This window comes from Prionailurus bengalensis, chromosome D4, assembly GCF_016509475.1.
Source record: "Prionailurus bengalensis isolate Pbe53 chromosome D4, Fcat_Pben_1.1_paternal_pri, whole genome shotgun sequence".
NCBI lineage: Eukaryota > Metazoa > Chordata > Mammalia > Carnivora > Felidae > Prionailurus > Prionailurus bengalensis.
Genome location: NC_057359.1, coordinates 93,063,759 through 93,086,192, shown reverse-complemented (window position 1 = coordinate 93,086,192; position 22,434 = coordinate 93,063,759). Strand labels below are relative to the sequence as shown.

Sequence of the window (22,434 nt, the reverse complement as noted above, 5' to 3'; positions counted from 1 at the left end):
GTTAGGAAGATGGAAAGACTGGCTGGGAGAAAATACTTGCAAAGCACATGGACGACCAAGGGTTAGTATACATGCTATATAAAGAAGCCCCACATGTCAACAGTGAAACACAGTCCAATTAGAAAATCAGCAAAAGGAGCGCTTGGGGGTGCTCAGTCGGTTAAGGATCCAACTCTCGGTTTCGGCTCAGGTCGTGATCTCCCGGTTTGTGAGTTCAAGCCCCGTGACGAGCTTGGTGTTCACAGCGCAGAGCCTGCTTGGGATTCTCTCTCTCCCCTCCACTGCTCGCTCTCGTTCTCTCTCAAAATTAATACGATTTAAAACAAATCGGCAAAAGACACGGAGACATTTCACAAGAGGACATACAGATGGCAAACAAGCACACGAAGGATGTTCCCCGCCATCAGCCATCAGGAAACGCAAATTAACGCCACTACGAGATGCGCCACAAACTTACTAGAACGGCTACAGCCCCAACAGCAGCAACACCAAATGCTGGTGACGGAGGGGGACGATGGATCACTTACAGAAGAGACCAGGGTGGTGGCTGTCAGAGGCTACGGGGTGGGGGTGGGAGGGGCCCCGGGGGGCCTGTGGAGGGTGCACTGGGTCTCTCGGTAGTGCTACCTGGTCCAATAACAGCTGTACTGAGATACCACAAAATCCACCCGTTCCCTTTTATGAGCAAGTAACCTTCCCTACAGGGACGCACCACTTTGTTTTTCCGTTCATTCTGTACGATTCACAACTGCTCGTGAACCTAGGATTACCTCAAAATACAAAGCTAAAACGAAAACCAAAAAGCATCAGCGTGTCAACGTAAGATATCCCAAATCCTCGCTCACTGTAACACGCCATGCGAACATTAAACGCAACGAACAGCACTCAGGTAGCTCCGCGTGATCAGTCAGCACATGATGCAAACAGTGCTCGGACGGCAGGTACTTTGCTCATCTGTCCTCATCACAGATCAGAGGAGCACGCTCCCGGCCACTCTGACAAGGTGTGGCAGGCACACGCGTGTGTAGGACAGGCAGGCCCCCATCACCTTCCACTCGCGGCCCTCTGTGTCAGAGAGAAGCTAGTCACCCCCTTCCAAAGACATAACAACACGGGACAAAGAAGTGTGACTACAGGCCCAAGAATATCAAAGGGCGTCTTCTGTTACCAAGGGGAAGAGAGGTATCTTGTCTTAGAGGGAAATGGCTGTTTGTCCCAGCAGGCGGAAGGGGACGGCTCTGTCGGTCAAGCATCTGACGCCGGCTCAGGTCACGACCTCACGGCTCCCAAGTTCGAGCCCCCCATCGGGCTCTCTGCTCTCAGAGCCTGGAGCCTGCTTCACATCCTCTGTCCCCTCTCTCTCTGCCCCTCCCCTGCTCACGCACTCTCTCTCTCTCTCAAAAATATATAAACTTAAAAAAAAGCACCTAAAACTTCAAATGGACATATGGGAAACCGTAGGAGGTTTGCACAAAGTGATCTTTATTTCTCTTGCTTGGTAATACCTGTAAACAGGGGCTCCTGGGTGGCTCAGTCGGTTGAACGTCCGACTCTGGCTCAGGTCATGATCTCACGGCTTGTGGGTTCGAGCCCCGCGTCGGGCTCTGTGCTGACGGCTCGGAGCCTGGAGCCCACTTCAGATTCTGTCTCTCCCTCTCTGTGCCCCTCCCTTGCTCACCTTCTGTGTCTCTCCGTCTCTCAATAATAAATAAATGTTAAAAAAAAAAAAATTAAAGTTCTTCACTCCCAAAGCAGTGACGTTTCCTCGCAAAGGCGTTCCTGATTTCCAAGACTATAATTATTCGATTAACAAGCACCCAGGCGAAAGCCAGGCGTCGTCCCACAGCGGAATGTTCACCTCTTCCGATGGCTCTGATTTCGTCTTCTCCTGACTCTCCAGCCCGGTACTTTCCCGGGGGCCCGCGGCCTCGGGCGTGTGAGTCGGGGCACGCGGGGTTTACCGCGGCGCCGGGACGTCCCCACCGCACCTCCAGAACCGCCCCGGAGGAGGCCTCGGCTGCCCAGCCAGAGCCCTCCAGGGTTAAGCTTGAACTGTCAAGGGCCGTTCGTAGGAAGAGAATTCTCACACGTTCCCTTCCAGGAGACGGGTCTCTCCACACCGTCCATTTATGGCCTTCCTCTGGGGGAAAGAGCGATCACGGCCTCACGCGACGCTTAGGTTGCGTGCAGGGGTTAACCTCCTCCGGGCCGGCGCCGTAGGGCTCCCTGGGAGACCGCCGGGCCCTGTCTGGCCATCAGCAGGTGCCTCCTGCTGCCCGGGAGCTGCCGGCCAGACAGGGACGCTGATGTCTCCCGAGGAGGCGTGCCGCACGGCTCACCCCCAGCAAGGGGACCCCGTGTCCAGGCGCCTTTCCTTGTGCGGAGGCGCGGGCTGCGGACCAAGGCCCCCACGGACCGCGGTGGGTGGTGGCCGTGGGGCTCTGGGGCGGAAAACCCTTCCTCCCCCGGAGACCCACCGCCGGCCCTCTTTCTGTACATAGCATGGAAACATTCCAAAGGGAACATTCTGTACATCGCGAGCGCCGTCTCCCTAGCCTCTCGGTTCAGAAGCAGAGACCTTTCCGGAGTCTCTTTCCCTTTCATGGCAGCGGAGCAATCTGCAGTGCTCCCTGAGAACCTGCCCCCACCCCCCACCCCCGCCCCCCGACGGAGCCGCCCGGGCTGGCTGCGCAGCCGAGAAGGACCTCCGGAACGTGCACGGCTCCTGTGCTCTGGGTGTGGGGGGGGGGGGGGGAGCCGGTGTCCCCCGCGGCCGTCGAGGCCACTGGGGCCACCGGCCACACCCTCGCGCTCCCCCGCCGCGTGGCACGGTGAATCACACAGAACGCAGCGAAACTCGCTCTCGAAAACCGTATTTGGAGCTCAGTTATGACCACGAGAGGATGCTGCTAGGAACGCTTACCCAAAACTTGGAAATGCGGCAAAGGGTAACCGTGTGCAAAGGGTAACCGTCTCCGGGTGACAGGAGGAAGGGTCCGGCGGGCCCTTCCACCGAGGATTAGCTCCTTCAGATCCTTCTGTCTGACTTACTATCTGACGTGCGTTACCTCCGGACCGGGTCGTGTCAGCCCTTAGATCGGTGCCCAGAAGGGGGGCAAACGGGGATTTCTGCGTAGTAGCAAAGGAAGCCCCGAAAGTGCTCATCTTCCTGTCCCGTGGGACACCGAGCAATCCTGTAACCAACCGAGCAACCAGACTCCAATGCTCTTTCTTCGGCGACTAGAAACACGCAGTTCCTCAAATGCTCTTGCAACCGGCTTTCCTGTCCACACCACGGAATATTACTTAGCCTTAAAAAGGAGGGGAATCCCGGCACCTGCTACAACCGGACAAACCCGGAGGGCACCGTGCTGAGTGACGTCAGCCCGTCACAGGGGGACACGTCCTGTAGCAGTGGACGCTCACCGGAGGCCCTGGAGGAGTCGGAGCCACGGACACGGAGAGCGGGAGGGTGGGGCTGGGGGAGGGGAGGGTCCACGTGTAACGGGACCGAGTCCGGCCTGGAAAGACGCACACGTTCTGGGGACGGAAGGGACGGCTGCACGACAGTGTGACTGGGCTTGACGCCCTTGAACTGCGCCCTTAAAAGCGGCCACGATGATAGATTTTATGTCATGTGTATTTTTCCATTAGAATTTTTTAAGTAATAATTTATCAGACCTCCACGTGAAAGGTGCGAGAGTCAAATGTCAGGAACAGAAGAGAAACGTGACCTTTGGCGGAAGGATTCCAAGGGGGACACAAACAGCAGCAGCCACAAAGGGCATTGTTGGCAAACTGGACCAACCAATTTTCTCACCGAAATCGAGAATTCAAAAGATCAGCACCAAGAAAAAAAAGGCAAGAGGACGAAGAGATATTTACAATACCTGTAAGGCAAATTTGTGTGGTCAGGACCTTGAAAGAATTCTACAAGCCAATCCAGAAAAGGACAACTCAGCTGGGAGGGAGGGGAAAGCTGAGAACAGGCACTCAGGGGACAGCATCCAAAGGCACCGGAGAAGGAGGGAGGATTAGTCACCAGGGAGATGAAGCAGAGCCTCCAAGGGGAGGGAGGGGCCGGGGTGGGGGGCCAGCTACCTGTACCCCCCCTGCCCCGGGCTCACCCCCCACACACCAGGTCGTTTGGCCGAGGCTGTCCGTCCGCGCCCCGCAGCAGAACCGACCCCAGAGCCCGTGACAGATTAGATGCTGGAAACATGGGGAGCCCCCCCCGCAAGGAACACCTGCCCACTAAGAACCTCTAGACAGCAGGTGCCGTGGGGACGCAGGGACAGATGAAGGGAGCCTCGGCCCACTCCCTTACCTGGGATCCAACGGCACACCGTCCAGGTGGCAGGAGCTCGGCTGGCGGGCGGGCCGGGGGGGGGGGGAGAGGTCTGGGGGGTGACACTTTGGCCCTGTCCACCTGCACCCCGGTCACACACTGGTGTGTCAGCTGCATGAAAACAGACCGAACTCTGCGCTTAGGATCGTGCACATTCCTGTGAGCTGCACAGCCAGGTGAGCGATGAGTCCGAGACCTGACCAGTGAACTTAAACGCCTCTGTGCACTTCGCTACCCAGAGGTGTGCTTTTTACGGGGGAAAAACCAGGTAAGTGACGTCGCTCTACTAACAGCTTTCCGACGATGAAAATCTCCGCCACGCAGCTCAACAATCCACACGCGGGTTTTTAAAAAGTGTCGGCGGGCGGCACCGAGGCTGCGGGTGCACCCCCACACCCTGTGCTGTAGCAGCGCCCCCCTCCCCAGGACGGCCACCCCCTCGGCCTAGAGCTCCCAAGGCCTCAGAACCCCATCTCCACGGCAGAGCGGACACACAGGCGGGAGGCTAGAAAACCCCAGGTCTTGTCACGATGGTCGAAATGTCCGGGTGCTGCGCAGCGTTTTTATCCGAGCTTGCGAGGAACGCCACACCCCCCTTTTACAGGTAGGGAAACCGAGGGTCTGCGTGGGGAGCCAACTGGCTCGCCGGCCCAGGAACTTGACCTGAATCTCGAGAGTGGACTTCAGGCCTCCTGGTGCAGACAGAACTCGGGGACCGAATGTTCCTGGGCCACAAGCCGCTGAGGGCACGTGCACCAGAGGGACCCACCCCAGAGCCAGAGAGCAAGGGGGACAAGGGTCCAGGCTCAGGGTCCTGGGCGTCGGCCGCGTGGGGGCGGAGGCAGGTGGGGCCAGAGCCCCAACCCCGGGGCACAACCCCCCCCCCCCACCAGCCTGGGCCCCTCCAGGGACAGGCGCCCGGGAGCCCCTGGGAGCAGCGAGGGAGCCACAGGGGAGCCTGGGGGCTGCCGCGCAGGACCACCCTCCGTCCCAAAGCCGGGAGAGCCGGGGCCACTGCCGCCAGCCACAGCCACAGCCACCGTCACTGTCACCACCCGCTCCAGCCGCTGCCGCACCTCTCTGATTCCCTAACGGTTCCCCGGGGAGCACTGAAGGTAAATATGTTAATTTGACTTCAATCACGGCTTTTTAAAACAAAGTGCACGCTCTATCGGTTTAGGGCACGGAACCTGAAAACTACTCACTCGAACGTCTGGGCATTCCATCCTGGGCAAGGACACTGACCACGAGGGGCCAAGGGGACGGCCGAGGGGGCACCAGGGGAGGCCGGCCCGCCAGCTCCCCCGTGAGATCAGCCCCCTGTGCCGCTGCCTGGCTGCTCACAGGGGACACTTCCCACCAGCACAAGGCTCGACTCGGGCCCATGCAGGGGGAGCAGGGCCCGCAGATCACGGGCTGCCCGGGACGCGCTTGGGACAACCCAGGACGGCCCGAGGCCTGCCCAGGTACGGCCTGGAGGAGGGACACCAGCCGCCCCTCCCGCCTCGGCTGGCACTGGAACAAGCTTGGGAGTGAGCTTCCAGCAGCCACTGGGCCGGAGGTGGCAGGCCAGGCCCACTCTAGAGCAGAGTCCGCTTGGGCCCCTCCTCCCTCCGTCGCCCTCGGGGCTCTATCCAGGGAGGCTGCGGCTGGCCCTCCCCGAGTGTCAGCCCACTGCCCCGGGGTCTCAACAACAGCCATCAACTCTCCAGTAGGTGCCTGGACCGCCCCCACCCCCACCCAGACGGCACAGAACTTAGCCAACAAAGGACACTTTGTGGTGCGCTCCTGCTTGTCCCATTCTGGGGGGCCGGAGGGAGGTACATCAGGTCAGGGGGCTCCTCTCCAGACACACGGGGGGCACTCTGACACCCCAGGCAGAAGGGGCCCGGGGAGAGGAAAGCAGTCAGATACCCGAGCTGGCGGCCTGCAGCCCCTACCCAGCAAAGCCCCCCAAGCAGCAGGCGGGCACCGCGGCCCCCAGATGGGGCATTTTGGGGTGACAGGGCGGGAAGTCAGTGACAGGCAAACAGACGGCCTTTCCAGCAGTGGTTCAAGAACAAGTAACCAGCCACACTGCTGTGTTGTTCATCACCGCAAGGACAGGGTTTCTGGGCCCCGGGGCCGCCCTCCCTTGCACGCAGCCACGAGCCCAGCCCCAGGAAGGCCCAGGCCAGACCCAGTGTGTGCGGCTCGTCCCAGCCACCTGAGCAGCAGGACAGGCCTGGGGACGGCTAGGGAGGCCAGCCCCTCCCTGTGCCCTCCAGGAGGCCCGGGGATGGCTAACCCCGTGGGTGCCTGCTCCCATGAATGGAAGAGGCTGACCTAGAACACCACAGCCCAAGGTCAAGGATCAAGCAGTCTCGGGGAAAAGAAACATGTTCACACGTGTTCATATATCCCAGGGCCGACAAGGGACGTGGGAAAGGCTTCCCAAGGACAGACACCAAACCAAGCTCAGAACCAAGACGCCCACCTTGGGACCCTGCAGGATCCCAAGCCGCTGGAAACCCAGAGGGGAAAGAGGCCAGCCAGCTCCTCAGGGGCTCTGGCGGAGGCAGGACGGGGGTGAGCGGGCGAACCTGGCCCGCCCACATTAGCCAACCAGCAAACGTTGCCCCCGGGGCCACCTCGCCTGCCCCAGGAACTGGCGAGTGCCCCGTCCCCGCAGGGGTGGTCCAGATGCACGGGGTGAGGGTCCCGAGGCGTCGAGGCTCAGGCGTGCAGGGCGTCTGCATCCACCTCGGGCTCTAACCAATTCCCTCGTGAGGGTTCTTGGAAATCAGTGACTGTAATGTAATCACAGCTGCTGGGGCTCTGAACAAGCCCGCTCAGTGGCTCCGTTCGGTTATAATTATTACGAAAGCACAGTTAAGAAACAGCGAGGAGAAACGGAAACCTTCAGGAATACCCAAGAGCCGGTGGAGGGGCGGCCCCACCTTGTGGCCATGCCCTCACCGGCCACCCCACCACCCCGCCCAGGACGAGGACACCCGGCCCCTCCCTGCTGGCCCCTCGTGGAGCCATCCCACCCCACCCTGACCGAGCCATAGCCACCTGGATATACCCCGTCCAGGCAACCGGGAGCACCAGGGCAGGGCGGGGCTGCGAGGGCAGCTGGCGACCCCCTTGCCCAGGGGCCCTGCTGTCTTCACCCCAGCCCACCCGGAGCGGCCCCCTGGCACCCGCAGAAAACCATCAACGGTGGGGTGGGGGGCACTTATCCCTACACCCCGCTCAGCTCTTGGACCCAACCCCTCCAGGCCTCATTTCCTTTCCACAAATGGAGGGGAGAATCAGATACTCTCCAGAGACCGTGGGTCCCGGCGTGACCCGCCAGCAGCTCAAAGCAAAACCGTGACTGCCCAGCACCCCTGCAGGCAGGGGGAGGGGAGAGGAGGGGCTTCTCCTAAAGGGGCCACAGGGGTCTGACACAAGGGGGGCAGCCGGGAGTGCTGTCCCAAGCCTCAGCCTCGCGGCCTGGAGCTGGTGGCTGAACCTCTCGGGCACAGTTCACCGGCCTCCTCCTGGTGCCCGCGGAGAGTACAGCGGCCTGACCCCTGGGGAAGGCTGACCCGCGAGCCTTCTGCCTGGGGGCGCCCTGAGTCACCCCAAACAAAACAGGAGCCAAGGAGAGGCCCCCCCATCCGCCCCAGGCGGTGCCTCCCTGCCTGCAGGGTGACCCCACTCCCGGAACCGTGGGTGGGAAGGCCTGGGCCTCCTGGACCCCCAGACACAGGCCCACAGTGCTCACTGCCCCTCAGCGGCCGGCGGGCCACTGCAGAGCCCGGGCCCCCACCCTTCTCCCCCTTGGGTGGGGCTGGCTCGCAGGGGTGTTTGCTTCCTTCTCCCCACAAAGAAAACCACGCATTTTCCAAGAGCGGCTGGTTTTCTCTTGCTAACTGTACCCTCGCCCTCACGGATGGCCCACTTTACCACTAGGGTTTTGTGCTGACCGCCTCAATCCCATCAAGTTTTGGAGCAAGAGGAATGATCTTGGAGCTGCAGTGACTCGGGCCCCATCTGACCCGCGCAGACACGACAGCGATCATGCCCATCTCCTCTGTCCCCACGAGTGTGTGGGCCTGGCCCCGGGCTGGAACCCCCCCGCGACACTCCTCTGCTCCGAGATGGAGCCACCCCGGGCGGGAGGTCAGAGGACCGGGGGCCCTACCCCAGCCCGGGGGACAAAGGGACATGTCCCCGCGCGGGGGGGCCGGCTCTGCCGTTCCTTCCAAGGCCAGGGCTGGCAGAAGAAGGGGGCAGCCGTCATGTTGAACGGGGAGCGGGGCCTTCACTCCTGTACCGGCCGAGGGTCCCCCCAAACCACAGCCCCCCAAATCCCACCTCACAATGGGATCTCAGCCGAAACCAGCAGCAGATGCCAGGTTAAGAGGAGGCCTTACTGGGCTGAGGGTGAGCTCTATACCCAACAGCCGGTGTCCTTCTGAAAAGCAGGCGTGGACACGTGGGACACACAGAGAGACGGGAGGGATGTGGTCGTGAGCTGAGGACGCCCGCGGCGGCCAGAGGCTGGGAGGGAGCACGGCCCGGTGACAGTCTGACCTCCGGACCCAGGCGGACACAGAGTCCTGCTGTTTGGACGCCCCCCCCCCCCCAAGCTCGTGGGCCTCTGTTCAGCAGCATCAGGACCCGCACACACCCGCCCCACCGACATCGACCTTGACCCCGGCTCGGAAGCAATGGGAAGCCACTGGTTTTCCGACTTGGACAACGTCTGCCAAGAACGAGGGCGGCCAGGCGAGCTCTGAGTCCGGGACGCCTCCTCACTGCCCGCCACAGCCCGCCAGCTCAGAGCGGCCAGACTCGGGGCCCCGAGGGGCCTGGCCGCTCACCCGCCTCCGGGAGCAGCTGGTCCCGACAGGACCACAGCGTCACCCACTCCGGCCCCCCTGGGCCTGAGACCCAAACCCCCCACTGCACACAGGGTCCCGTGTGGCCCATCACTCCCCCCGGAGACACACGGACAGACCCGGGCTGGGAGGCGTTGCGCGAACCTGGCCTGAGTTCCAGAGTCAAGGGCGCAGGAGCCAGGGAAAGACCACAGAAGCTTCCAGACTAAGGAGCCTAAAAGACACAGTAAGACTGAAACACACGGGGCGCCCCGGTGGCTCAGTGGGTTACGCGTCCGACTTCGGCTCAGGTCACGATCTCGCGGTCCGTGGGTTCGAGCCCCGCGTCGGGCTCTGTGCTGGCAGCTCAGAGCCTGGAGCCTGCTTCCGATTCTGTGTCTCCCTCTCACTCTGCCCCTGGCCGTGACTCTCTCAGGAATGAACAAACATTAAAACAAATTAAAAAAAAAAAAACAAAAACCTCAACCACATAAGAGCATACCTACGCTCACAGCAGCATTATTCACAAAGGCAAAAAGTGGAAACAATCCAAGTATCCGTCAACAGGCAAACGAAGAAGCAAGCGTGGTCGACCCGGCGTGGACCCGGCGTGGACCCCCCTCAGCCGTAGCTCGGCCGCGGATGCACCCGGAGGACACGCGCTCAGTGAGAACGGCCAGACGCCAGGGACGAACGCCGTAGGATCCGCTCACCTGCGACCCCGGGGGCGGCCGGACCCACGGACACAGAGAGGGGAGCTGGGGGCCGGGGGCTCCTATCTGCCCGACGAGCGGTCCCGGGACGGAGGGCGGCCACTCGCGGGGCGCCCCTGAACCGCACGTGTCAAACGCTCGGATGGTGGACGTGATGCTCTGTGTCGTTCACCACAGTAAAGGAGGGAGAGGGGAAGGGGACCGGTGGGATGGGTGGGGGAGGGAGCCTGGGGGGCGGTCCGTGTGTAACGGGGCAGAGTCCAGTCTGGGAAGACGGACGCGTTCTGGGGACGGACGGAGGGGGAGGGGGCGGCTGCCCGACAGCGTGAATGCACCTGATGCCCCTGAACTGTGCCCTTAAACTGGTTAAGATGGTAAGCTTTATACATACGGTAACTAGGATTTAAAAAAATTTTTTTTTAATGTTTTTATTTATTTTTGAGAAAGAGACAGAGTGTGAGCGGGCAAGGGGGCAGAGAGAGAGGGAGACACAGAATCCGAAGAAGGCTCCAGGCCCCGAGCTGTCAGCACAGAGCCCGACGCGGGGCTCGAACCCACAAACGGCGAGATCATGGCCTGAGCCGAAGCCGGACGCTCAACTGACTGAGCCCCCCAGGCGCCCCTAGGATTTTTTAAATTAAAAGTTTAGGGATGGATGCCTGGGAGGTTCAGTCGGTTGAGTATCCAACTCTTGGTTTCAGCTCAGGTCATGATCTTGAGGTTCGTGGGTTCGAGCCCCACGTCGGGCCCTGCGGGTCGGCCCCAAGCCCAGCCAGTAAAAGCCTTCAGAAATGAGTCTCTGAATGTGGCCAGGACCCTCTAGGACCTTCTGAGCTGCAGCACGCCCAGCAGCTGGGGGAGGGCAAGGCAGAGGAGTGCCCCCAAACACCCCAGGGGCCTCCCAAGCAGAACTCGGGCCTATTCCCAAGGATGCTCGGTGGAGGGGACTTCCCATTTTCCTGGGTTATCGAGAACCTGACAAGGGACCCAGAGCAAAACCACGGGCCAGCCTCCCACAACCTTGGGGCCCTCACTGCTGTGGTCCAGCCTGGCCCAGGTCGATCTGCGTGGCTTGGAGCGGTGTGGGGAGAGACCAGGGACCCTGCTCCCCCGCCAAGAAGCACCTGAGGCCCCCATCACAGCTCTCCAGAGCCAGCCGCCTGCTTCTCGGGGTCCCGGGGCCAGCGGGGCCCCTCAAGATCCGGGCTCGTGTGGTCCCGAAGGACAGCACAGCCTCTCGGCTCCCGTGGCCCGCAGCCGGGACGCTGTGGCCCTCCCGCCTCCTCCGCTGCATCATTTCCCCTCATCAGCTTACTTTCCTTCTAGGGGGAGGAAGGAGGAGGCTCCAGGGGCCTCAGGAGCCCGAGTCTGCACTAAGGTTTGGGATCCAGCACCGGGCCAGGCCCAGCCCCGAGGGCTCCTCTGGACGACACGCCTTTCCTTCCCTGGCCCTTCACATGACAGGGGCTGGCCAACTAAACTGGGTTACAACAATTAACACAAATTCTGCCGCCTGTCCCAAAACTTACATAACCGCAGACACTGTGCCTCAGGAAACTTCCTCCGCCCATGGCCCCATTTCCTGCCCTCGACCCCGGGCTTTGGTCCTGGAAACAAAGCTGCTTCTAGATTCCCCAGCTGGTACTGGCCCTCCAGCCCTGCCAGCCAGTACTCGTCGGGGCAGCAGCCTCTGTCTGCGTGTCTGGCTGCCCACCCTCCCAGGCCAGCACAGGGCCAGCCCCCCACTTCCCAAACAGCACCCCCTCCCCTCCGGTACCAAGGGGTTTCTGTGACCTCCACACACCGGACAGCATCCCCCCAGATTCACGTCCCCCCAGGACCTCGGAACGGGACCTTACTTGGAGTCTGGGTCTTTGCAGATGTGATCGGTTAAGGACCGAGACGAGACCGCCCTGGGTTGAGGGCGGGCCCCGCATCCCGTGACGGGTGTCCTCGTAAGAAGAGGGAAATTCGAACACGGACGCAGAGAGGGAGGGCGGCCATGTGACAGCCGAGGCAGAGGTGGCAGGGACGGGTCCACAAGCCAAGGGACGCCAAGGACCTCCGGCACCACCAGACGCCGGGAGAGGCCAGGTTCTCCCCTGGAGCCTCCAGAAGGGGCCAGGCCTGCCCCCTCCTTGACTTTGGACCTGCGGCCTCAGAACGGCGGAGGGGATACATTTCTGTCCTTTGAAGCCACCAGCTTTATGGTCACTTGTTGCCTGGGCTCCCACCGCCCGCGCCCTCCCTGCCTGTTGGCAAATATCACTGCCCTCCCGGGGCGGACAGACCCCATGGGGCGCCCCAGAGCGGCAGTCACAGAATGGAGGGGGGCACCACAGAGGGGAAGGAGCTTGGCAGGGAAGAGAGCAGCAATGCCTCATCACGGCCGGGTCACGGAACGCACCAGCACACCGGGGACGGCCCCCACCCTCCAGCGAGCGCGTCTGTGCGTGGAGCCTACGAGGCACCTTTCCGGGGCCATCTCGGAGACCAGAGAGTGGGCGGTGCCCCACTTCCATTTCTCCTTCAAAGCTCTTCTCACTTGTGGGGAAACTGAGGCCCAGGGAGGCCACGGTAGCACAGCACACAGTAAGGAACAGGGCTCAAAAATCCCGAGATGAGACTCGCTCCGAACCTGGATTCTGCAGAAAGTGGCCGCTCAGCTGAGAACGGCCCCGAGTGGCCCCGACAGGATCGTGGGGACGGTCACGGTCCCGTCCAGTCCCAGCGGCCCCCAAAACCCTGACTTCTTCCTGCCTGTGTGGCCCTGAGGGGGAGAGAGCCTCCCATCCACACGGGGGGGGACGTGTGCTCGGTCCCAGGCTCCCTGGCCCTGCCTATATGTGGCCACGTCCACGGGAAATGCAGGAGACCCGAGGTCCCCGGGGCGCCACCAGCTTCCACGGTTGCCAGGTGGACCCTACTTCTGGGGACCCGTAAATGGGCTCTTCTGCCATGAGGGGTCAGGGATCTGTACCCCACACCGGCCCCGCCCGACTTCTTCTAGACGGTGGGAGAGAGAGGACATTGGGAAGGGATCGCAAAGCCATGAAACTAGAGCCCCCCCCGCCCCCCGTCAGGACCAGCTGGGGGCTGGTGACCGAGGGAGCCGTCCTCAGACTCTGGCCACCTCGCAGATCCACAGGCCGGCCACATGTCCCTCGAGGCCGCCCCAAGCCCCTCCTGAGAGCTGCAAAGCAGGTCAGGGTGACGGCCTAGAGCAGCCGGAGGCAGGGCCGGGTCTGTGACCTCAGTCCCTTCCTCGGGGACTCACCCGAACCCCAGAGGCCACCGCAGCAAACACCACCGGCTACCTGTAGTGGACGGGGACCTCAGGGAGGGCCCGGCCCCGGCACGGAGGCAACGCGAGCTCAGCAAACCTCACGGAGCCCGGCAGCAGCTTGGACGAGAGCCACGCCAAAGCCTCCACCGCGTCCACTCTGCCCCCGGCTCCCCGGGTCCCTCAGCGTCCCCACCCCCGCCACCCCCATGTGCCCCACGCCCATCCTGGGAGAAGGTTCCCGGAGGAGCCAGCGGGCAATTTGCATAATATTCTTTGCAAGTTAATATCAGCCTCTGATAATGATCTCGGCATAGCGTGGAGCGCTGAGGCGGCTGTTACAACACTAAGTAATCATATTTTAAATTATGTTTCCCTTTATAGCAAGGTGTTGCAAAAACACACAGACATGAAATCTGTCTGTAGCAGCCCCACTGCCAAGCACCTGACCAGCTTCCCAGTGGCGGCTGTGACTGCAGCACCGGGGCCCGGGAAGCCCAGACACCAGGGGCCACACGTCACCCCCGGGGCCCCAGCCCCATCGTCACTGGGGCCAGGGGGCCCTTCCCGGCAGGGGCGCGTCTACACGGGGACGTTCACGGGGCACCTACCGCCGCCCACTCTTGCCGGGGGTCCCGACTGCCCTGGCAGTCTCTCCCTTCCCACCCTCCCCGGCCCCGGCCTCACGCTGGAGACCCCAGTGCCCCGGGGGGGGGGGGGGGGCAGACTTCGTGGGATCACAGGCAATACACAAGCCTAAGAACTCAAAAGTCTAGGCTTTGGTGCCACAGGCCCTTCTAAGGTTGCGGCCTGGCCGGGGTCACCCGTCACCCCTCACCCAGCGTGCGGGCAGGTGGGCTTGTCCTAGACTGTCGCACCTCCGTACCCCAGATGCAGCCCGTGGTGCCTCCGACAGCCCGGGGGGGGGGGGGCGAACGTCATGGGCGACCCGGTGCCTGGGGGGGGGGGGGAAGGCAAGGGTCCGAACAGACGCGGCCCCTGGGGCAGCCGTGGGAGGGCGCCGGGAGCCGCAGGGGCCTCCGCCCTGCTCAGAAGGGGAGCCCCACAGAAGAGGCCACGTGCCCCCTGCTCTCCTCTCCTTTCAACTGGGAGCGAGGGCCACCACTCAACCTTTATTTTCTTAAAAGCTTTTTTTTTTCTTTTTTATTAAAAAAAATCCAATTATAGCACAAATCTCTCAGCAGGGGTCAGTGTGAAATAAGAATGGCCAGAGTTAATGGACGTGACACAGGCAAGATTAATGCCTAAAGGGCTTCGAAAGTTGTATGATGCAGATTTCATTAACATTTTAATTGTAATGTATCTTTTTAATCTTCCCTCTCTAATGGCTTTATATCCAAAAACAGGGAAGAAAAAACTGCTGACGACAACAAAAAGTATCAATATACAAAATTTAACAAAGGCGCTTAGCAGCGCGATGGAAACTAAATTAAATGAGCAAAACTATGTTAACATTGTGATTTTTCTAAAGGCACAAAAGTCAGGAATGCGGCAAAGGCGGTTACTTCTCCCTTCTTGGCACAGAGACAGCGATGGGGCAAAAACGGGAGACAGCGGGGCAGCAGCCGCGGGCGCAGGTACCGCTGAGACCCGGACCCTTCTGCTCCTGACCCGCAGGCCCGGGCAGCACCCACAGTGCAGACTGCCAGCCGCGTCCAGGAGCCGGAGGGACGGAGGAGGGACGCGCCGTCCAGAGGACACCAGCCATCAGAGCGGAAGGCCCCCGGTGATGTGCGGAAGGGGAGGGGACATCTAGGGACATCACCGTAACGCGGCGGGCATGTTGCGGGGCAAAGGCTGGGGTGGCGGATAAGCGGGCATCCGGCCTCCAACACCCACAGCGAGGGACCCGGGCAGGCCTGGCCAGCCAGCTCCAGCTCTCAAAGAGAGCGAGCGTTTCCACAAACACACCTGGTTCTGACTACCGAGGGCTCTGCAGATTTTTATTTTCAATCAACAAACGCTCAGAGTCCCAAGCCTGTTGCCTGTTGCTCTATCTGACGGCTTGCGCCCCCCTCCCCGACGTGCCTTTTCTCTGCAACAGCCCCCACACCGTGCCTCCCTCGGGGACCTGCTGGCTGGGCCTGGGGGCCGGCCAGTCCGGGGCCCGGGACACAGTGCTGCAGTCGTGCTGACTGCTCAAACCCAGTGACTATATATGGGCACTTTCAGGCCTCTGCGGTCTCCGCCCCCGACCTGCCCGCTTCCCAGGCACACAGGCAGGCGCTAGGCGGGGCCCATCCATGGCCATGTGCCCTCCTGGATGCCAGGGCCCAGGGCCGAGGGGGAGGGGGAGATTCCTTCAGAGACCCAGAGCCAGCCTCTCCTCCCCCCCTGGGACCAGAGAACAACGCCTCGGAGGAAAGTATGTCTGTGCCCTCCCTGGAGACTGAGAAGCAGCCTCCCCTTAAAGGGCCATGTGCTTCTCACTGGCTGCGGCCCACTCACAGGGAGGGGGCATCCCGGGAGGGCCTCCAGGCTGGGCCCAACCTGCACAGAGGCCCCAGGCCGGCCCGCTCACCTTCAGCCTCCAAGCAAACAAGGAAGCTACCACTCAGCATTGGAACTCACAGGCCAGGGTGGGGGCTCAGAGAGGGCGAGTTACGCATCCAAGGTCACACAGCTCCAGGTGGGATGAGACCTGGGAGAGACCCCGGAGTTCGTGCTCACAACCGCCCCCTCTTCCTGAACCCAGGCCAGGGAGGGGCCCGGAGAGCCCAGGGTCACGGTCAGAGCCCCTCCATCCATTCCCCCGCGCAGATGTGCTCCCGCCGCCCTTGTCCTCAAGGGCACTGCCCCACTCTGAAGATGCTAACCACAGAGGCGGCCACCAGGGAGCCCCACTCCACAGTTCACGTCCCAGACATCAACGGCTGCCACTTCCAGCCACCTCTGTGTCCGCCCCCTCCCCCCCACGGGCCACCAGGCCCTCGCCCACGGGGCCCACTTCCAGAACCCAGCACGTGAAAGGCCGGAGGCCACCGTGGAGGAGGAGGCCCAGCTCCCAGCAAGCAGCAGCTGCAGGTGGCACAGGAGGGAGCCGTGGGCAGCCCGGAACCACGGTCTCCACAGAGCCCGAGGCCAGGCCTGGTGAGAGCAAGCACTTGGTAAAAGAGAACCAGAGATGCCCAGGATCCCTGCCCTGCCCTGCAGGCGAGCCTCTGGCCTCACCAAGCCGAATGCTCTCCCCAGCCCGCAGCCAGGTCCCCTGGAGCCCAGGTCCAAGTCGGGGGAGGACGTGACCCTTCAGGCACACCCGAGGTGGCAGCAGGTCACGGTGTGGGGTCCGCACATCTCTGAACTGAGGCGGACACACAGACAACTGACTGGAGCCCCTGCTCATCAAGAGGGCACGAGGGAGGGGAGCAGGCCAGGCAGGGCCGATGCGCGGTGCTGGACAGGGGCTCCGGGGGGCCCAGGGCCCGGCCCGGCCTGGGCAGAGGAGAGGCCCACAGGAGCCAGCCCTGCGCAGGCCCTGTGCCCACTCCCCGGCCCCAGGCAGACCCCTCACCCAACCAGACTTTACAAGCCCCCAAAAGTGGGGCCACCCCCAGAGCTGGAGAACCTCAGGATCCAGCCAGGGACACCAGGGGCACCTGTTCCTGCCTTGGAACCCCCCCCCCCCATGCGCAGTGGCACCACACCACAGGCTTTGCTCCCCTTCAAAAGACCAGGGCCGGAAGACCGGCCCTGGGTTCCTGAGCCCAGGGCACCCCTGAGGGACAGCAGCCTCGAGAACGAGCCAGGTAGCGAACACGACTCTGAACCGAACGTCAGCTCATCGCGTCCCACGAACTAGTCGAACTTCCCAAGTATGCCCGTCACACCGGGGTCTGTCAAAGGCCCTGGTCCCCAGGAAAACACGCGAGTGTGCCGGGGTGAGGGGCGTGATCTGGGCTGCAGTCCACACGCTGACAGTTGGGCAGACACTCACCACGCTGCCCCCGGCCAGGGTGGCTTTTGCCACCCTATGGTCTCTCGGGACAACAGAACCCAGGCAGAGCCCAGGCAGGGGAGGCCAAGGTGAGCTGGAAGAGGGCCCATGGGGGCTGGGCCACGGCGGGGGGGGGGGGGGGGGGCCTCAGGGCACTGATGCTCTCGCCCTCGTGGATGGCAGGTGCTGCCGCCCGTCAGGGGAAGCCCGGGGCCCGGCCTGGGCGGCCCATCCCCAACTCTGCACTCGGGGGAGCTCAGACCTCAGAGGCAGGGGTGTGGGGTGGAGCCCTGGGAACACCCTTGGAAGACTCCTTGCCACGGTTCTTATCCCCTGTCCCACCAGGGGTACGGGGCCCCCCTCAAGCCATGACGCAAGGCGGGCAGGACCCGAAGGCAAGGATGCACGAAGGGCCGGCTCAGGGCTTGCCGTCACCCCTTCCGTGAGTACCTCGTGCTCGCTTTAGCTGGAAACCAGAGAGAGCTTTGAAGGATTTTGCCAAAAGTGACCCAGGAGTCCAGCCTCCCAGAGCCGGCCTCTCTGGGCGCCCTGGCACACCCTCCAGCGGCTCTACGGTGACGATCCCGAGACACCCCCGTGCGGCCCGGTGCTCCCAGGTCAGGGGCGCGCCCGGAGTACGCGCCGGCCCCCCCCCCCCCCCCCCCCCGCTGTGCTCAGGAGGAGGCTCTAAATGGCTGCAGGAGAGAAGGGGCAGAGTCGCCCCAGCGGCAGCGTGGTGTCAGACACCCCGTCCAGCCCGGCCTCTGCCCGGGCCGTGACGTGACCACCGACAGCAGGTCTCTGGCCACTGAGAGGTGACAAGTGATATCCTCCACCTGCAGGCTCCTTCCAGCAGCCTTCGCCCGAAGAACGCGGGCGCCCCACACCTCGTTCTCACCTCCTTCCATTTCCTTCACTCAGGCTCCAGCCGAGGTAGCACCCAACCCTGGAATGACCCTATTGAAATGCCAACGGGCCTCCTGGGAGGGACGGGCACCACAGGGGGCCACAGGAGCAGGGACAAGGTGATTCGTTGGAAGGGGAAGGCAGTGCCCGCTGCCTGACCCTTTACCTAACTCCTTCCTGCCAGGCTGTTTCCTCACCTGCGAAACGGAGCCAATAACACAGGCTACCTCTCCTGGCGCCCTTGCCAGGCTTAAATGACAATAAGTGTGGAGAGCCACCTACCACCATCACCTGGGCAAACTGGAGAGAGGGAGGGGAGTGGGGTCAGGGGCTCAAGAGGAGAGGAGGGGGGTGGGGAGTCAGGGGCGGCGAGAGGGAAGACCAGGGGAGAGACCCACACCAGCCCAGCCCAGCCCAGCCCAGCCCAGCCCAGCCCAGCCCAGCCCAGCCGGGCGCAGGAAGAGGAGGGTGGCTGACCACTGCTGGCACAGCGGAGTGCTTGCAGGCCGCTCACAAAAAGCAGCCTTACGGGATGGTGGGCACACGGAGGGCAGAGAGGATGGCTGCCTCCAGCACCCACCCACCGCCCCCCCCCCAGGGATGGGCTGGACTAGGACAGCCAGGGGACACACACAGCCAGGTGCCCAGTGAGTCCGAAGAATTACCACTGGAAAGAAGGCGCCCGACTGCCTATACGCCCAAAACATCCCAGATCTAGAGGCCCCCAGGAGGTGGGGGGGGGGGGGGAGGCAGTGGGAAAGGTCTATAAGGCCAGCTCCAGGGGACCTACCACCGGCAAATCCACAGGTTTAATTAAAGGGCATCAGGACAGAGTTGGTAATCACCAGCCCCAAGACCAAACTTCTGAGAAGCCCGGAAGAGGGGACCCGGAGGTGACCTCTGACCTCATGCCACCCCCCCACCCCCACACACACACATCAACGCGGCAGACTTCGGAAGAGCCTGGGTCGCCTGCCCGGGCCATGGGCGTGGGCAGCGGGCTCAGAGGTCACCTCTGAGCTTCCTGGATAAGGGGCTTGGGCGACAAGACCTCGGCTCCGCAGGGTGGGCGCAGCGGGTGACAGGTGCGAGCCCCCCCTCCCAGGGCAGCCGGCGCCCAGGTTCTCCCCAGGCTGGGGTCCGCACGGGGCAGGAACGGGGGTGGGGGGGGTGGGGGGCGGGCAGGGGCGCCCGGGCAAAGGGGGCCCGCGGGGACCGGGAGGGAGAGGCGGCGGCCCGGCGGATGCGCAGCCGCGCGGCCGGCCTCGGACCCCGACCCCGGCCTCCACGCCGGGGCCGGAGGCCGGGCGGCCCGGGCGGCCCGGCGCGGGGGAGGCGCCCGGGGCCCCAGCTGGGCGCGGGCGCGGGCCGGCCGCCTCCCGGGCCGGGCCGGGCCGCGCCGCCTCCCCCGGGCCGGGCGGACGCGCCGCGCGAACTTGGGCTGCGGGCGGCCGGCGGGCACTGCGGCAGGGAGGCGGCCGGGCGCGCCGCGGAGTTTGCGGGAAGTGCGGCGGCGGCGAGCCGGCCGGCGGCGCCAAGTTGGGCGTACCTGCGGGCGCCCGGCCCGGTCCGGCCTGCGGCGGCAGGAAGTCTCGCGTCCCCGCGCTCCGGCTCACATGGACTTTCTCCGGCCTCGCCCAGCACCGGCCGCACCGCGGCGGGCGGGGCGCGGGGAGGCGCCGCGGGCCGTTTAAAGGGACAGCGCGCCGGCCGCGCGCGCGCACTCGCCGCCCCGGGGCGCGCCGCCCCGCCGCCAGGTGGGAGCCCGGGTGGGCGGGGGGGAGGTGCCGGCGGGGGGAGGGGGCGCCGGGCGGGGGGTGGGAGTTGTCCCGGGGCGGGGGCCGCACTCCTCGGCCCCTCCGCGCCGCCTTCCCCGGCTTGGCGCGTCCGGCCCTGCGCGGGACGCTGGGCCGGCCCGACCCACAACCCCCCCCGCCCCCCCCTCCGCCCCCCCCTCCGCCCTCCAGGCCTCGCACGGACCCGCGGAGACCGGGAGCCCCGGGCCCTGGAGCGCCCCCTCCCCGCGGCGCCCGAGCTAGCACCGAGCAGCCTCCGCAAGGCGGCGCCAAGCGGGGCCGCCGGCGGGAGGGCGTGCGCGCAAAGCGGGGATGCGAGAGCGCCTTTGGGCGAACCTGGCGTCGGGCCCCGGGGCCTCTCGCTCGGCCCCGGGAACTTGGCCGGGGCTGCTTTCAGGCCTGGCTGGATCCGGGCGCGCTGGCGCATTATTGTCATTCATTCCCACTGGCCGCCCCTCCCCCCCTCCTCTCCCCCCACCCCGCCCTCCCCTCGCCCGGGCTCTGGGTTTGCCCGAGGCCACGCTCCTGTAGACACAGGTGCGCCTTTAAGTCAAACAGGCCACGCACCCGCACCCGCAGCACCCCACAAAGGCCCCCTTTTCAATCTGGAGTCTTCAGTCAGGACAGGCCAGAGACAGCCTGGCTCCCTCCCTCCCACAAGGGTCCTCATGGGAAAATGGGGGTGGTACCAAAACAGTGATCTGGAGCGCGGGGTCACCAGGAGGAGGGGGTTAATGTGAAGAACAAGATGCCCACCCACCCTCCCAGAGAATGTTCTGGACCCCTTGGGGGTAAGAGGCTAGGGCTAAAGCCCTGCAAGACAGTTAGCCAAGGTCATTCCTAGGACAATGGTCAGAAGCCCGTCCAAGAACTTCCGTCCCCAAGCACAAGCTGGGTCCTTCACCTTGATCGTACACTGACCCCTCCCGCGCCCCCAACTCCAACTTGAGACTGCACAGAAAACAGCCTCCCACCAGCTCTCTCCTGCCTTGCCCTCTGGGAGGATGGGTGTGAACTCTCAAGGACTCTCTGGGACGCCCCCAGAACCCCACTCAGACCTAAACAGGGCCCCAATCCCCTCACCCCCAGACCAGTCCAGCCTACTGCAGTTTCCAAGCCCAAGGGGCAGTCTGGCGTGTCCAAGGGGCCTCTACCCACCAGAGGCACAGACTTGCGGTTTGGCCTGTGCTCACGTGGTCCGGGAGGTGCCCTGCCAGCACAGGTGCCCGCAGGGTGGTGTGGGGCAGAGGCTCCGGGCCTCAGGATCCACCGGCTCCTATGTGCTACTGAGGATCTTGGCTGTGCAGACACCCTCCGGCCCTGGGAAATCTGGGCTTCTACAGAGGACATGCGTGAGCAGGGACAGACTAGTGTCTGAGCACTTCCAGCCCAGGGCGAGGGCACGAGAAGCCATCCATGAGTTCCTGAAATCCTCTCATGGCCAGCACCGGGGTCCCTGCGTGGATAAGGACCTACAGAGGGTCTAGAGGTGTGACGGCCCCCTAGACAGGGCATGGGAGGCGTCTGTCTGCACTCTCCTGCCCGTGGGGAGCTGGTTCCCACATTTGCAGGATCTGATTGCTTCCATCACTCTGTTTTCTAAATCTCAAAGTCTTTCTTCTTTAACGGAGGACATTCAGAAAACATTGTAAAGTTTTTAAAAGACAACAGATGACCAAAAACCTGTTCCCCAAAGATAACAGGATTTGCTGCAGTCTCTGTGCAACTGGGCGTGAGTACACCGCACAAGCACACTTAAATGCAGATGCTGACGGCCCGCTGGCCTCCAGGGCTGCACCGCGTGTTCCGCGCGTGCTCTGTGCGTGGCCTGTGCGTGCTCTGTACGTGTCCGTGCGTGCTCTGTGCGTGTTCCGTGCGTGCTCCGTGCGTGCACTGTGCGTGTTCCGCGCGTGCTCCGTGCGTGTTCCATACGTGTCCGTGCGTGTTCCGCAGTGCTCTGTGCGTGCACTGTGCGTGTCCTGTTTGTGGTCTGTTTGTGCTCTGTGCGTGTCCGTGCGGGCTAACTACGCTTCGACGGTCCGGTGAGGTTAGCTGTTTCTACCCCTGTTCTGCTAATGAGAATAGCGCCGCTCAGCAAGAAAGTGCAGCCACCTTGGGGCTCGCTCAGCCAGGGCTCCCAGCAGGCGGGGAGCACTTGAGCCCAGCCAGGGCGGGGGGCCTGAGCACCTCCTGCCTCCGTTTGACCATTGTGAGTCAGACGTTGTGAGCCGCCAGCTTGCTGCTGGCTGATACGCCGGCCCGGTGGCCGCAGGCCCCTCTTGCAGGACCCGATTAGCACCGCAGCCCCTCTGAGATGCCAGCAAGGGTCTTCTCTGCTCAGGAAGGCCCGGCCTGGCGTGTGGTCCTGCCGCCGGGGCGGAGAGCATCGGGCTGTGGGGGAAGAGGGAAGTCACCAGAGAGAGGTCTGCACACTGACGAACCACCCAGGTGGAGTATGAGGAGCAGGGCGGGGAACCAGGGCCGGCCACCTGTCTGCCTCCCCCTCCCCCACGCAGTAGGCTTTGGCGCCCCACCAAAGGGGGACGTCCTGCAGGTGGCTGCGTGCCCTGCAAACACCTG

At 63.5% G+C, this 22,434-nt stretch overlaps 1 protein-coding gene across 4 annotated transcripts in view; it reads right to left on the bottom strand.

The window, feature by feature from the left end:
• NACC2 (NACC family member 2) overlaps nt 1-19,773 on the bottom strand; it is a 70,404-nt gene extending 50,631 nt beyond the window's left edge. For 3 of the 4 annotated variants that reach the window (XM_043566478.1, XM_043566479.1, XM_043566480.1), the window contains exon 1: nt 19,608-19,725. The gene's annotated coding sequence lies outside the window, so the exon portion shown is untranslated. Of the gene's footprint in view, nt 1-19,607 lie in introns of all 4 variants that reach the window. The other variant, XM_043566476.1, reaches the window with a different exon arrangement.
• Nucleotides 19,774-22,434: the final 2,661 nt, after the last annotated feature.